Source organism: Pristiophorus japonicus, chromosome 12 (genome assembly GCF_044704955.1).
Source record: "Pristiophorus japonicus isolate sPriJap1 chromosome 12, sPriJap1.hap1, whole genome shotgun sequence".
NCBI classification, from domain to species: Eukaryota; Metazoa; Chordata; class Chondrichthyes; family Pristiophoridae; genus Pristiophorus; species Pristiophorus japonicus.
Genome location: NC_091988.1, coordinates 161,740 through 177,260, shown reverse-complemented (window position 1 = coordinate 177,260; position 15,521 = coordinate 161,740).

Here is a 15,521-nt window from a genome sequence, read left to right as displayed (position 1 = left end):
TCATCTACACTATTAAGTGGCCTACCGCTTAATGTGTATACCCTTTCCTTATTAGCATCACCTCACACTTCTCTGAAATAAATTCCATTTGCCATTGCTCTGACCACCTGACCAGTAGATTGAGATCCTCCTGCAGCCCATGATTTTCCTCGTCATTATCACCCATAGACATGCTGACTTACCCCACATCGGGTCTGAAAGTGTACAATGTCCTATTATACCGTTCACACCCCGAGCCTGCTGAAATGACAAGTGAACACATCCATGACCACTGGCCTTGAAGCCCATTCCTCCTGTATGTCGCAGCATTACCTGAAGAGCCTGATGGCTGTGGCCCAAATGCCTGGAGGACACTGTGCCCCAAGACCACCATCTCTCGTTCAGATACTGCGACAAAGGAGAACTGTGGCAACATTACTGGCCGAGTGATAGACATCAAGAATGTTCAACTGGAGACATATCTTCATCAGTTGAGCCTTCTGGATGACTATCTCTCAGTCTCAGTGTGGATGGTGACCAGTATGCCCACTAGTAGATAGTTCCTCTGATGGTCAAACATAGAAACATAGAAACAAAGAATTTTACAGCGCAGAAGGAGGCCATTTCGGCCCATCATGTCCACGCCGGCCGACTAAGAGCCGCACGGCCCTCGGTCAGCAGCCCTGAAGGTTACATATAGACCTATGAACAATGTCGGAAAGGCAAAGAGCACCCAGCCCAACCAGTCCACCTCACACAACTGTGACACCCCTTATACTGAAACATTCGACACTCAACCCCATCTGGAGCCACATGATCTCCTGGGAGAGGCAAAAACCAGATAAAAAGCCAGGCCAATTTAGGGAGAAAATATCTGGGAAAATTTCTCTCCGACCCATCCAGGCGATCGACACTAGTCCAGGAGATCACCCTGGCTGTATTCTATTCCCTGCAGTACTTACCATTATATCTGCTCCGTTCAACAAAAGGTCATCCAGTCTAATCCCAATTACCAGCTCTAGGTCTGTAACCCTGCATGTTACTGCACTTTAAGTGCCCATCCAAACATCTCTTAAAAGTGGTGAAGGTTTCTGCATCCACCACTCTTCCAGGCAACCAGTTCCAGATCCCCACAACCCTCTGTGTAGATAAGCTTCTCCTCAAATCCCCTCTAAACCTTCCACCAACCACCTTAAAACTATGCCCCCTCGTAATCGACCCCTCCACCAATGGAAATAGAGAAGGCGTTCGACAGGGTGGATCACGAATATCTGTTCGGAACTCTGCGCGCTTTCGGGTTCGGGACGCATTTCGTCGCCCGGATCCAACTTTTGTACGCCGCCGCGGATTGTCTGATTAAGGTTAACGGGTCTTTGATGGCGCCACTTCGTTTCGGGAGAGGGGTGCGCCAGGGATGCCCCATGTCCGGCCAGTTATATGCCATCTGCGTGGAGCCTTTCCTGCGCCTCCTGCGGACGAGGTTGATGGGACGGGCTCTGCAAGGGCCGGGCGTGGAGGTCGTCCTCTCGGCTTACGCCGATGACGTGCTCCTCGCGGTAGAGGATCCCGCTGACCTGTGGAGGATGCGTGAGTGCCAGGAGATTTACTCGGCCGCGTCCTCCGCCAGGATCAACTGGGAGAAATGTTCCGGACTCCTGGTAGGTCAGTAGCGGGTGGACTCCCTGCCGGAGGAGCTCAGGCCTTTTGCCTGGAGCACGATCCATCTCCTCTATCTGGGAGTCTACCTTAGCCCCGATGAGGAAGCCTGGCCGGCGAACTGGCAGGAGCTGGAGGCCAAGGTCGCCGCTCGCCTAGGGCGCTGGACAGGACTGCTCCGAGTGCTGTCCTACAGGGGTCGAGCGCTAGTCATAAACCAGCTGGTGGCCGCTATGCTGTGGTACCGGCTGGTCACTTTGACCCCTCCCCCTGCGTTTGTCACCAAGATACAGAAGAAACTGGTGGACTTCTTCTGGAACAACAGGAAGCACTGGGTCTCTGCCACGGTCTTAAGTCTCCCGCTTAGGGAGGGCGGTCAGTCGTTGGTGTGCGTCAGCACCCAGCTAGCGACTTTCCGTCTTCAGAACCTGCAGAGATACCTTTACGTCGAGCCCCCTCCTAGGTGGCGTGCGCTGGCGACGTATTTCTTCCGCCAGCAGTACAGCCTCAATTACGACACGCAGCTCCTGTTTGTGAGCCGGGGGGGCGTCAGGACCGCCGTCCAGGGGCTGCCTGTCTTTTACCAGGAACTCATCAAGGTCTGGAACAAAGTCTCCACCAAGCGCAGCTCTCCACCGGCTGGAGTGGCGGCTGTCCTGCAGGAGCCGCTGCTCGGGAATCCGTACCTCCACGACCGAGGTTTCAGGTGGCGGTCGGACGAGAGGGCTGTGGCTGGTGAGGTGACCAGGGTCATGGACCTGCTCAATGGCGGAGGAGCGAGCTGGATAGCACCAGACGTGCTGGCACGCCGCCTAAACTGGGCCGACATTCGCCGCGCGGCCGATGCCATCGAGTCGCTAAAAACAGCTCTGGGCCCTGACTCCGTTAGGTGCATCGAGGAGGCTCAAGCACGTGGGGAGATCCCGTCTGAACTGACCCCCGTCCGGACGGAATTTTTCATCGGTGCCAAAGCCCGGAACCTCCCTCGGGAGCCGGCGCCTCACAACTTGAGCAGCCTCGAGGAAATCCCCTCCGTGCCTTTCAGTTCTGCGCGGAGGGGTTTCCTGTATGGGCTGCTCCTGTACACTCTCCACCTTGCCATCCTCGTCTGCCATCCGGACACGCCAAGGTGCACCATCTTGCCGTCCGGAGAAGGCGGGGGTCCCCGATGGAGGGCATTCTACGCGGGAGTCCTCCCACTATTTATCGGGGACTTGGCCTGGAGGGTGGTGCACGGAGCAGTCCTGTGCAATAAATTTTTAAGTCAGGTCACGGGCTCCCAGGCCGCCTGCAATTTCTGAGGTCTGGAGGAGTCCGTGTTCTATGTTTTTATGGAGTGTGCGAGGTTGCAGCCCCTATTTCATTATTTGAAGGGGCTGCTCCTCAATTTCTGGCTGCACTTCAGTCCCACTCTCCTGATCTTTGGGCACCCTGTGCGGAGGGGAGCGGGTAGGTCCGAGGGCCTCCTCGTAGGACTGCTCCTGGGCACAGCCAAGGGGGACATCAGCCGGTCCAGGCAGCGGGCGGTCGAGGGGGTCGTTCAACCTGACTGCCTGCCTCTCTTCCGCGCGTACATCCGGGCCAAGGTATCCCTAGAGATGGAGCACGCGGTGTCCACCTGTAAGCTCGCGGACTTCCGCGAGAGGTGGGCACCGGAGGGACTGGAGTGCATCATCACCCCCGGCAACCAAATTTTAATTTGATTTCACATGTTTTAAAATCTAATTTGTTTTATTGCCGGGTTTTAGTGTCCCCCTCCCCTTTTATAGGGGGCACTTGTATATATTTGTGTTTTAATGCCGAAAAAAAACACAAAAAACCCACAAAAAAACACAAAAACCCACAAAAAAACACAAAACCCCCACCAAAAAATAAATAAATAAATAAATAAAAGGGGCACTTGAAAAGTATTTGGAGTGTAGCCCACTTTAATCAGGGGGCACTTGATTTAATGTTCATTTCTGTTACAACCAAAAAGAGTTGTAACCCTGCAGGTTACTGCACTTTAAGTGCCCATCCAACCATCTCTTAAAAGTGGTGAGGGTTTCTGCATCCACCACTCTTCCAGGCAGCGAGTTCCAGATCCCCACAACCCTCTGCGTAAAGAAGCCTCCCTCAAATCCCCTCTAAACCTTCCACCAACCACCTTAAAACTATGCCCCCTCGTAATAGACCCCTCCACCAATGGAAATAGACCCTTACTATCCACTATGTCCAGGCTCCTCAATATATTGTACACCTCGATGAGGCCTCCTCTCAACCTCCTCTGTTCCAATGAGAACACAACCAGCCTATCCAATCTGTCCTCATAACTAAGATTCTCCATTCCAGGCAGCATCCTAGTAAATCTCCTCTGCACCCTCTCGAGTGCAATCATGTCCTTCCTATAATACGGTGACCAGAACTGCACGCAGTACTCCAGCTGTGGCCTAACCAAAGTATTATACAATTTAAGCATAACCTCCCTGCTCTTATATTCTATGCCTCGGCCAATAAAGGCAAGCATTCCATATGCCTTCTTAACCACCTTATCCACCTGGCCTGCTACTTTCAGGGATCTGTGGACAAGCACTCCAAGGTCCCTTTGTTCATCAACAATATTAAATTGCCCAATGCTTAATGTGTATACTCTTCCCTTATCACCTCACACTTCTCTGAATTAAATTCCATTTGTCACTGCTCTGCCCACCTGACCAGTAGATTGATATTCTCCTGCAGCCCATGACTTTCCTCTTCATTATCAACCACACTCCCTATATTCAAATCTAAATCGTTGATATATACCACAAAAATCAAGGGACCCAGTACTGAGCCCTGCGGAACCCTACTGGAAACATCCTTCCAGTCACATTGGAAACCAAGCCACATTGTGAAAAATAAGCTGTTAATGCAGAGGATATTCACCACTTCTGGTCTCCTGAACCCTGAGTAATTCACTTCCACAGGGAAGTACTGGAAGTGACCCACCCACCCAGCTCTGTGGTGGGCTATCAGCAGTCACTTGGGGAGGTGGAGCTGGACAGGGTATTGAAGGTCACTTGTTGCGAGCTCTCTGTATTCCAGGTCCTATTCTGGAATGATGGGCTAGCATGGTACAAAGGACATTGCGGTCCGGATAGAGCCTTGTAAAGGCTTATGGAGGTAAATGATTACATAGGATTACATGGGACATGCGGCCCAGAAACAGGCCGTTTGGCCCAGTCAGCCAATGCCGGTGCTGCTCCAGCCACTCATCTAACTATCAGCAGAACCCTCTATTCCCTTCTCCCCCATAGGCTTGTCTAGCCTCCCCTTATATACATCGATACTATTCACTTCAACCACTCCCTGGGGTAGTGAGCTCCACATTCTCACCACGCTCTGGGTAAAGATTTTCAGGTACTGCAGGTGCCCGTTGGTGCTGAGGGCTTCTTTGGTGAGCAAGTGGAGGAGCTGCTGCATAACATCTCTACCTTTCAATTCTACCCCTCTAGAAATAAACCCTAGTGCTTGGTCTGTATTGTGGTACCTTATCGGCTGGTCGTTAGTTCCCTGGACATGTTCTATCTTCCTTAAACACAGGAATGGATTGTTGGTGGTGCTACATTATCTGGAGGAGGAAGGTCAAGAAACAACCGCCTTTACATTTCCCGGACGTACGTCTCCCACATTCTGGTGGCTTCCATATGGCCGGTGGGGTGCTGGAGGATGAGCGGCTCTGGGATTGGTTCCATCAATTCTGAACGTTCTGTGACAGCAGCTCCTCCACTTGCTCACCAAAGAAGCACCAAATACTAAAGGGCACTTGCAGTGCCTGAAAGTGCCCCACGTTGTATGGCCAAGCTCATTGGCAAGGCAAGAGCCAATGGATGCTGGGCCCTGCTCCGATATTGAGGGCCCCCACACAGCTTGTTGCTGCAGTAGATGCTCTCTGAAGGTGGTCCTCACTCTGTGACAGGCATTGCTCCCTCACTCACCTGCAAGGCATTAGGCCGCTGGTCAGTAAAGCTGGCCCCAATGTATTTGGTGGCAGGGAGTTCGGGACATGCGCTAAACCCTACAGGAAGGGCCGCCAGACCCCGAATGTGGGTAGACCAGGACTAGTTTCACTGGGCAGTAACCTTCCTTCTGAAGCCTTCACCACTGAAGTTCACCAGATGCCAATAACCTGCAAGGTGTGAAAGCAGGCTGGCGGGGGGCACTATGGATGCTGTCTACCTTGGCCTTAACTGGAGTGCACCAAACTGTCCAGGAAATTGGTAGGATGAACACAGCTATAGCCTGAGGCCTTTGCAAGAGCCCAAGTAAAAACTAAAGCCCCCACGCTCCCCCCCTCCCCCAAGTGAAGGGACCTCCAGATCCCACAGTTTCAGACTCGCTCACCCTCGTGTTAAATACATGAAAAAGCCTAAACAACTGGAGATCATGGCCTGACTCAGGCTCCCAGCTTGGCTTCCGAAGGTGGGATGGCTCTGGGAAGCTGCCTCGGGCTGAAGAGACAGGGAAGGTTGATATTGAGGATCTGGGGACAGAGATGAGGGCCTCATGATCAGCCTTCCTGCCGGTTCAGCCCGAGGAAGTTACCTGGAGGTTTCCTGCCTTCGGAAGCGATTAGTTACAGGCTCATGAATACAAAGGCCGATTGAGTTAGACCCTCCAGACATGAGCCCCCGCCTCGTGGGGGAGGTGACACTGAGGCACACATATCCTCCCTCGGAGTGAGAGCCCTCAATGCCCCATAGGAATTGGGAGAGATCCTGGCATCAGCAGTCACGGACTCCTCCGAGCCAGCTGGTGCCAGGGGAGGGCTCCCTCTGAATTCTGGGAAGATTCGGGGCAACAACCGGAGCGTCCATGCTTGAGACTTTCCTGTTAAGTCCCGAGGTGGACCCCTGGCTGGCACTGGTTGGAGATGATGGCACAGACTGGGCTTTACCCAGTGCCAGTGCAGGTCATCCCAAGCAGTGCCGAACTGAGCCTGGAGTTGGAGCAGGGTTGGTGCTTGATGCCGATGTTGGGACATGAGGGCTCGATGGGTCTCTGGGGGAGGGGGGTTACTGGCCGGCAAATGAAACACAAATTGAAAGGTGTGGAGTTGGGACTGAGAAATGGATGGGACACAGAGCGAGGACATCGGGAGAATTTCAGTTACACCGTCCCGCTCCTTCTGTGGTTCTCTGCTGGCATGGATCTGATTTCTGTCACGATGTGCTCTCTCTTGTGTGTCTGATCCACTTGTCTTTGTGGTTTTGTTACTCACAACTTTAGTCTGGAGGTACTTTGATGAAACCGCCCATGTTCTCTCTCTCATCCTGACGCCAACCGTGTACCTCTAGCAGAAGAAGAAATGACAGATTTGTTTTTAAATCACTGGATCACAACAAGACAACGACAGGTACTTTAGAGCGAGCCTTGTATAGTAAACCATAGAAGCTGTAAATGTTTAATGCAGATTCTGGGGGCAAAACTATCAACATGTTTCTTTCCATGTAATGTTACTGGCCACAGATTCTGCTGCCACCTGAGTATTAAAGGTTGTGGAGTTGGGGAATGTACACCTTCTTCAGAATCCGAGAGATGGTCCAGAATGGCGGCAATGCCATCAGGTGAACCAAGATCACTGGGACAAGGAACTTCTCTGACAATCGGAGGGCTATTGGTGGCAGTACCTGAGCCAGCTGACCTGGGAGCAGGTCCTTGACAAGGACCCAGGGATTGGCAAGGTCAGAGGGCACCAGTAACAGCTGGGACAACAGTTCCCCATCGACTCCTTGTCCCATGGATTATCCCAGTTGATCAGAACAACGAGCGAGTACTGATCTGGTCTCAGTTCCAGGGTTTGAGCATTGATGTCTGCATGGTCACTGCAGTGGGTTATACTGTTACACACTCTGACTTTCACAGGGAATTATACAAGCTGGAATAAACAAACCTTCGACAGCAACACCCTTCCGACTGTCAGCTGGTTAGCGATGATTCCATTGTTCACACTCCCTTCACCAGGTCTTCTAGCCGGCCACATTCACTCCTAGAGAGATCAGCCAGTTAGTCACAGTCAGTACAACTCCCTTTCCTTCACTGAAACTGCTTGGGCAGCCTCTTCTGCCTCATGTTGTCCCTGTTTACAAACCTATCGTGATGTCAGTGATCACATGATGCTCAGGGTAGGGTCAGGCTTGCCCTGTGATGTCAGAGTTTGACCCATCCAATTAAAGGGCCTCACTTTGATGCAACGGTGTTTGGCCAAAAAGCCTTGGGCCTTAGGATGGATGTGCTGGAATACAATAACCGCTTTGCACTTGGTTATGATCCAGAGAGTCGGGTGTGTGGGCAGTGGGCAGTGATGGGATTGTTTGCCTTCTCCGTGCCCCCTTCTCTCAGTGGGGCCCAGTTACATGTGTGACTGTTGCTCACCCTGCAGACTGTCCCGAGCAATGCCCCGGGAGATCTACCAATGATAAGTAGTTGTCTACATTTACAGAACACGGAGTGAGCACCAAACTCAAGGGCTGGGAGGGGCTGGTCAGTGAGGGAGCTGAGAGTGAGACTCAGTAACCATCTGTGAGCAGGCTGCAGGCTCCAGACTAACTATTAACAACCCCAAAGGAGATCGAATAACAACAAAATGAACTGTTCCAACAGCCTACTGTGCATCAGTATTACTGTATCTATTAAACTCATTATGTTGCTCATTCTGACTTTCACAAATGATGATACAAGATCAATAGGTTAATACCAACCTTTCAAAGCTCACAACCTTCTCTCTAATCTGCTGGTTGATGATGTTTTCATCGTGTTCTCTTCATAAAGCAGAGATGGTGAGATATTGTTTGCAGCCACATTCACTCCTAGAGAGATCAGCCAGTTAGTCCCAGTCAGTGCTTTCCTTCACTGAAACTACTTGTGTCTCAGGTTGCCCCTGGGTATGTTATGTGTGTAATGCACTTATGAATGACTCCACGAGGCAATGTGTTGTACTCAAACTGTAGTGACCTTGGTCCTTTATACAGGTGACCCTCAGGTCTCCCACCATAGTGCCCTCTGGTGGACAGCCTCTGCCACAGGGGCAGGAAACCCCAGTCTCCACCAGTTCCACCCTCTAGTGGTGCCAATATAGTATATACACAGTGTAAACCTGATTGATAATACATCAGGTAACAAGTCTCCATCTTATGCAACTATACAGTGACTACACAGAGTATATCTATAGTCTGCATATATAACATCACTCTCCCCCAAGTCCTTGTGCCGATTACCTTTGCATGATGTGCTCTGGCAGCCCTTGTACCTTGGCTGTGCTTTGGCTTGGCTCTCTCCCTGTTAACCCCCAGGTCCTTTTGCCACAACGTTGGGTAGTGGTTACCAGTTTGGATGGTTCGATGATGCAGTGGAGGTTCCAGTGGGTTCTGGGTGTGATCCACGTGTGTGTCCATGGTTACATACATCCATTTCCCCGCACCCCCCAGCGAGGTCATGCAGCCGGCCTGTTACATTAACATACAGGATCAGACACAGTGCAAGTACAAAGAAATGACGTTACAGTTTGTATCGTGACACCTTGGTTGAGTGACTTACATTTGTTACGTTTTACGGTCGTGCGCCAGGATTGGGTAGATTGCTTTCACGGTTCAGTCATGGTCAGTACTGAGGTATGTACAGGTATGCAAGGACGCAGGTTCCAGAGCAACCGGACGGGGTCCTAGTCGTCTGATGGTGGCACTGCCCCCCCTGCTAGTGGGGGGGGGGCTTGGTTCGCTCACCTTGCAAGGACTCAGGGTCTTTGCCGCTGCCTAGTGGTGGGCAGAGCCACAGATGTGTGTGGCCTCCCTGTCCTCCTTTGAGGCTGCAGAATTTTCTGCCTGCTTTCTAACGATACTGGGAACCTGGCTGTTCCAGGTCCCGTTTGGGGAACTCGTTGGTTCTGACCTTGCGCTCCGGGACATGGCCGAGGTAACGACTGGGTCTGGGGGCTGTGCCGTCTCCACTCGGGTGGTGGGCAATGGCGGCCGACTGCGTGCACTGGCACCATTTTCGTTTCCAGGTCCGTGGGGAATAGTGCCATCGGGTGCCTACAGCGTGGGATAGACCTGGGGCAGGGTATCAGGATCAGTGCCTTCACCCTCCTGAGGTCGCTGACCTATAACTTGTGGGGACACCTGGGGCAGGGCCTCAGAATCAGCGCCTCTATCCTCCCGAATACTCTCGCTTGTTACTTTTGGGGACACTCTATTCACGACATCTCGCAACAACATTTTGTTCACAATTTTAATCGGTTCGTTATATTGATTGCCATGCATACAATGTTTCTTTCAGTTCAGTTGGTTGCCGGTCTCCTTTAAGAGAACCCTGCTGGCTTTACCCCAATCAAATCCTTTGTTAGACACCACGTGTTGGTCCCTCAGTGTTGCACCTCGTGGTCTTGCCGCGGACATCTTTTTTTTCAGCCACGCTGCCCCTCGCTGCAGCAGGGACGCCATCTTGCCTCTGTCCTCGAGGTCGACTGCCTTGATCCTTCTCTCCCGTGATTCTGCCACAAAAGCTGGAAGAGTGCCTGTGAATTCGATCTTCCTCCCCAGGAGTCCTGCCACTGGAGCCGGGAAGGTACTTTTAGGTCGTTCCGGTCGGATCATTGCCACGCAGTCATGATGGGTGGTCTGTGCCTCAGGTGCTGTGCTGATCTATTCTCTCGTGCCTGGCCCAAGCGAAGGTGAGGTTTTGCTCTGCCTCTGAGCACGGGGGACATCAACTGCTGGAGTGAAAAGGTCTTCCCATTTCCACTGGACCTTCCCCATCCACCTTCTTCCGAGTAGCGTTGGACCATCACCTGCAATAATCCACAGAGGTAACTTGTGCACCGCGCCATTTTGGATTAGAGAAAATTCCGCACTACCGAGGACTGGGATCAGCTCCTTGGTGTAGGTGCACAACTTTTCCTGTACTGGAACCAGCTCGGGTTGTTTTTCGTTCCATAGCCTCTCAAAGGCATCCTGGCTCATCACTGACTGGCTCGCTCCTGTGTCCACTTGCATGAAGACTGGAACGCTGTTTATCTCGACTTCCACCTTCACTGGAGGACAATTGGTGGTACAGGTATACACTCCATACACTTCTTCTTGGGGCTGAGCTGCCTCTCTGACCAAATCATCATACTCCCCACTGGATTCAAAGTCAGCTCCCGACTCCTCTGCTAGATGGTGAGTCGTATTTCTTTTACACATTACGCTGGAGGTGTCCCTTTGTGTTACAGGCTTTGCATACGTACTCAGCAAACTGACACTGGTGAGCCCTTTGGTTTCCTCCGCAATGGCAGCATGGTGCTACTCGATTAGCACCCCTCGGTGGACTCTGAGTTCTGGAACCCCGAGGTTTGTGCTCTCTGTCCTGGGCAGAGCCACGTTCTACAGCCTTGCCTGTGAAAGGCACCGTTCTGTGACGGGTTTGAGCCCACAGGATGAATAATTTGCTTGGTGCTGCAGGTCGAGGTCATGAACGCCTGACTGATGCTGATGGCCTTCTGCAGGTTGACTGTGCTGTCGACAGATAATAGCTTGTGAAGGAGACCCTCGTAGCCAATTCCCATAACGAAGATGTCCCGCAATGCTTCGTTGAGATGCGTGCCGAAATCACACGGTGCCGCAAGTCTCCTGAGGTCGACAATGTTATGTATGCAACACCTTGTAACCAGCGTTCTACCACCACCAGAGGGTGCATCTGTTGGAGTCCCAAGGGATCCCAGCATCCCTTGGGAGCACTGCATATAAGCAGGCCTCCCATGCTGTGCCAGCACTCTGGAGTTAGAATAAAGAGACTAAGGTCACACTTACTCAAGTTTACAGTACTCAGTCACATTGCTTTATTTGAGACATAACAGGTAGCATATTTTGCAGTCTCCTGGCCCTCAGGTCTGCGGTGAGTGTAGAATCCGTGCCTGGTCGTGAGGATGCTCTGTTTTAGTTTTAGTTGGTTGCGAGTTAGTTCAGTCAGGTCATCGTATGTCTTATCCTTGGCCTTCATGGGTGCCAGCAAGTCCCTGATGAGGCGGTAGACCTCGGGCCCACAACTGGTCAGCAGTATTGCCTTGCGCTTCTCCGCCAATCTGTCCATCTCCCCTGCCAGGTCGTTTGCCATGAAATATTGATCCAGTCTTTCTGTGTAGGCATCTCAATCATGACCTTCTGTGAAGTCTTTTAGCGTGCCAAAGGTAGCCATAATCACGTGAAAGTCCGTATTCTCGTCGCCAGTTGTTATGTCTGTAATGCACTTATGAAAGACTCCACGAGGCAACGTGTTGTACTCAAACTGTAGTGATCTTGGTCCTTTATTCATAACTCCAGAGTGAGGCGCAAGCATGATGGGCAGCCTTTTATACTGGGCCTTGCACACCTATGCAGGTGACCCTCAGGTCTCCCACTGCAGTGGCCTCTGGTGGACAGCCTCTGCCTCAGGGGTAGGAAACCCCAGTCTCCACCAGTTGCACCCTCTAGTGGTGCCAGCATAGTATATACACAATGTAAACCTTATTGAAAGTACACCAGTTAACAGGTCTCCATCTTATGTAACTATACAGCGACTACACAGAGAGTATATCTATAGTCTGCATATATAACAGGTAACAAACCTATCGTGATATCAGTGATCACGTGATGCACAGGGTAGGGTCAGGCTTGCCCTGTGATGTCACGGTTTGACCCGTCCAGTTAAAGGGCCTCACCTTGATGTAACTGTGTTTGGCCAGAATGCCCTTGGCTTGAGATTACAAGGACTAGATGCGCTAGAATGCAATAACAGCTTTACACTTGGTTATGACCCAGAGAAGAGGGTGCTCGGGCGATGGACAATGATAAGCTTGTTTGCCTTCTCCGTGCCCACATCTCTGGGTGGAGGATGATTCTAGCACTCCAAAGTCCTTCTGAAACAGCTTTTGTGTTTCTTGAGTTTGGAGTGCTGGACGCTCAGATCAACGGTGGTGCAGCAGTTATAAGAACATAAGAACATAAAAAATTGGAGCAGGAGTAGGCCATTCGGCCCCTCGAGCCTGCTCTGCCATTTAAATCGATCATGGACACAGGTCCATTTCCCTGCCCACTCCCCATAACCCCTTATTCGCTTATCAGTTAAGAAACTCTCTATCTCTGTCTTAAATCCATTCAATGACCCAGCATCCAAAGCACTCTGAGGCAGTGAATTCCACATATTTACAACCCTCTGAGAGAAGAAATTCCTCCTCATCTCAGTTTTAAATGGGCGGCCCTTATTCTAAGATTATGCCCCCTAGTTCTAGCTGGAATAAACAAACCTTCTGCAGCAACACCCTTCCGACTGTCAGCTGGTTAGTGATGATTCCATTGTTCATGCTCCCTTCACCAGGTCTTCTAGCCGGACACATTCACTCCTAGAGAGATCAGCCAGTTAGTCACAGTCAGTACAGCTCCCTTTCCTTCACTGAAACTGCTTGTGCAGCCTCTCTGCCTCATGTTGCCCCTGTTTACAAACCTATCGTGATGTCAGTGATCACGTGATGCACAGGGTAGGGTCAGGCTTGCCCTGTGATGTCACAGTTTGACCCGTCCAGTTAAAGGGCCTCACTTTGATGCAACGGTGTTTCGCCAAAAAGTCTTGGGCCTTAGGTTGGATGTGCTGGAATACAATAACCGCTTTGCACTTGGTTATGACCCAGAGAGTCGGGTGTGCGGGCAGTGGGCAGTGATGGGATTGTTTGCCTTCTCCATGCCCCCTTCTCTCAGTGGGGCCCAGTTACATGTGTGACTGTTGCTCACCCTGCAGACTGTCCCGAGCAATGCCCCGGGAGATCTACCAATGATAAGTAGTTGTCTACATTTACAGAACACGGAGTGAGCACCAAACTCAAGGGCTGGGAGGAGCTGGTCAGTGAGGGAGCTGAGAGTGGGACTCAGTAACCATCTGTGAGCAGGCTGCAGGCTCCAGACTAACTATTAACAACCCCAAAGAAGATCGAATAACAACAAAATGAACTGTTCCAACAAGCTACTGTGCACCAGTATTACTGTATCTATTAAACTCGTTATGTTGCTCATTCTGACTTCCACAAATGATACAAGATCAATAGGTTAATCCCAACCTTTCAAAGCTCACAACCTTCTCTCTAATCTGCTGGTTGATGATGCTTTCATCGTGTTCTCTTCATAAAGCAAAAATGGTGAGATATTGTATCCGGCCACATTCACTGCTGGAGAGATCAGCCAGTTAGTCTCAGTCAGTGCTTTCCTTCACTGAAACTGCTTGTGTCTCAGGTAGCCCCAGGTTACAAACCTATTGTGATGCCTGATCTCACTGTGATGCACAGGGTAGGGTCAGGCTTGGCCTGTGATGTCACGGTTTGACCTGTCCAGTTAACTTGATGTAACTGTGTTGGTCAAAAACCCCTAGGCTTGAGATTACAATGACTAGATGCACGAGAATACAATAACAGCTTTACACTTGATTATGACCCAGCAAGCAAATGTATTGAACGGAACTGCCGTCAGCATCCAAATATACTGAACTGTCTTCCAATGTACCGTGCAAATTTTTATATGAATAAAGTATATAAATGTGTGGTTATCCACTTTGGTGGTAAAAACAGAGAGACAGACTATTATCTGAATGGTGACAGATTAGGAAAAGGGAAGGTGCAACGAGACCTGGGTATCCTGGGACATCAGGCATTGAAGATTGGCATGCAGGTACAGCAGGCGGTTAAGAAAGCAAATAGCATGTTGGCCTTCATAACGAGGGGATTTGAGTATATAAGAACATAAGAACATAAGAATTAGGAACAGGAGTAGGCCATCTCGCCCCTTGAGCCTGCTCCGCCATTCAACAAGATCATGGCTGATCTGGCCGTGGACTCAGTTCCACTTACCCGCCCACTCCCCGTAACCCTTAATTCCCTTATTGGTTAAAAATCGATCTATCTGTGATTTGAATACATTCAATGAGCTCGCCTCAACTGCTTCCTTGGGCAGAGAATTCCACAGATTCACAACCCTCTGGGAGAAGAAATTCCTTCTCAACTCGGTTTTAAATTGGCTCCCCCGTATTTTGAGGCTGTGCCCCCTCGTTCTAGTCTCCCCGACCAGTGGAAACAACCTCTCTGCCTCTATCTTGTCTATCCCTTTCATTATTTTAAATGTTTCTATAAGATCACACCTCATCCTTCTGAACTCCAACGAGTAAAGACCCAGTCTACTCAATCTATCATCATAAGGTAACCCCCTCATTTCCGGAATCAGCCTAGTGAATTGTCTCTTTACCCCATCCAAAGCTAGTATATCCTTCCTTAAGAAAGGTGACCAAAACTGCATTCAGTACCCCAGGTGCGGCCTCACCAATACTCTGTACAGTTGCAGCAGGACCTCCCTGCTTTTGTACTCACGCAATGAAGGCCAACATTCCATTCGCCTTCCTGATTATCTGCTGCACCTGCAAACTAACTTTTTGGGATTCATGCACAAGGACCCCCAGGTCCCTCTGCACCGCAGCATGTTGTAATTTCTCCCCATTCAAATAATATTCCCTTTTACTGTTCCTTTTTCCAAGGTGGATGACCTCACATTTTCCGACATTGTATTCCATCTGCCAAACCTTAGCCCATTTGCTTAACCTATCTAAATCTCTTTGCAGCCTCTCTGTGTCCTCTACACAACCCGCTTTCCCACTAATCTTTGTGTCATTTGCAAATTTTGTTACACTACACTCTGTCCCCTCTTCCAGGTCATCTATGTATATTGTAAACAGTTGTGGTCCCAGCACCGATCCCTGTGGCACACCACTGACCTTGATGTAACTGTGTTGGTCAAAAACCCCTAGGCTTGAGATTAAAATGACTAGATGCACTCGAATACAATAACAGCTTTACACTTGGTTATGACCCAGCATCCAAATGT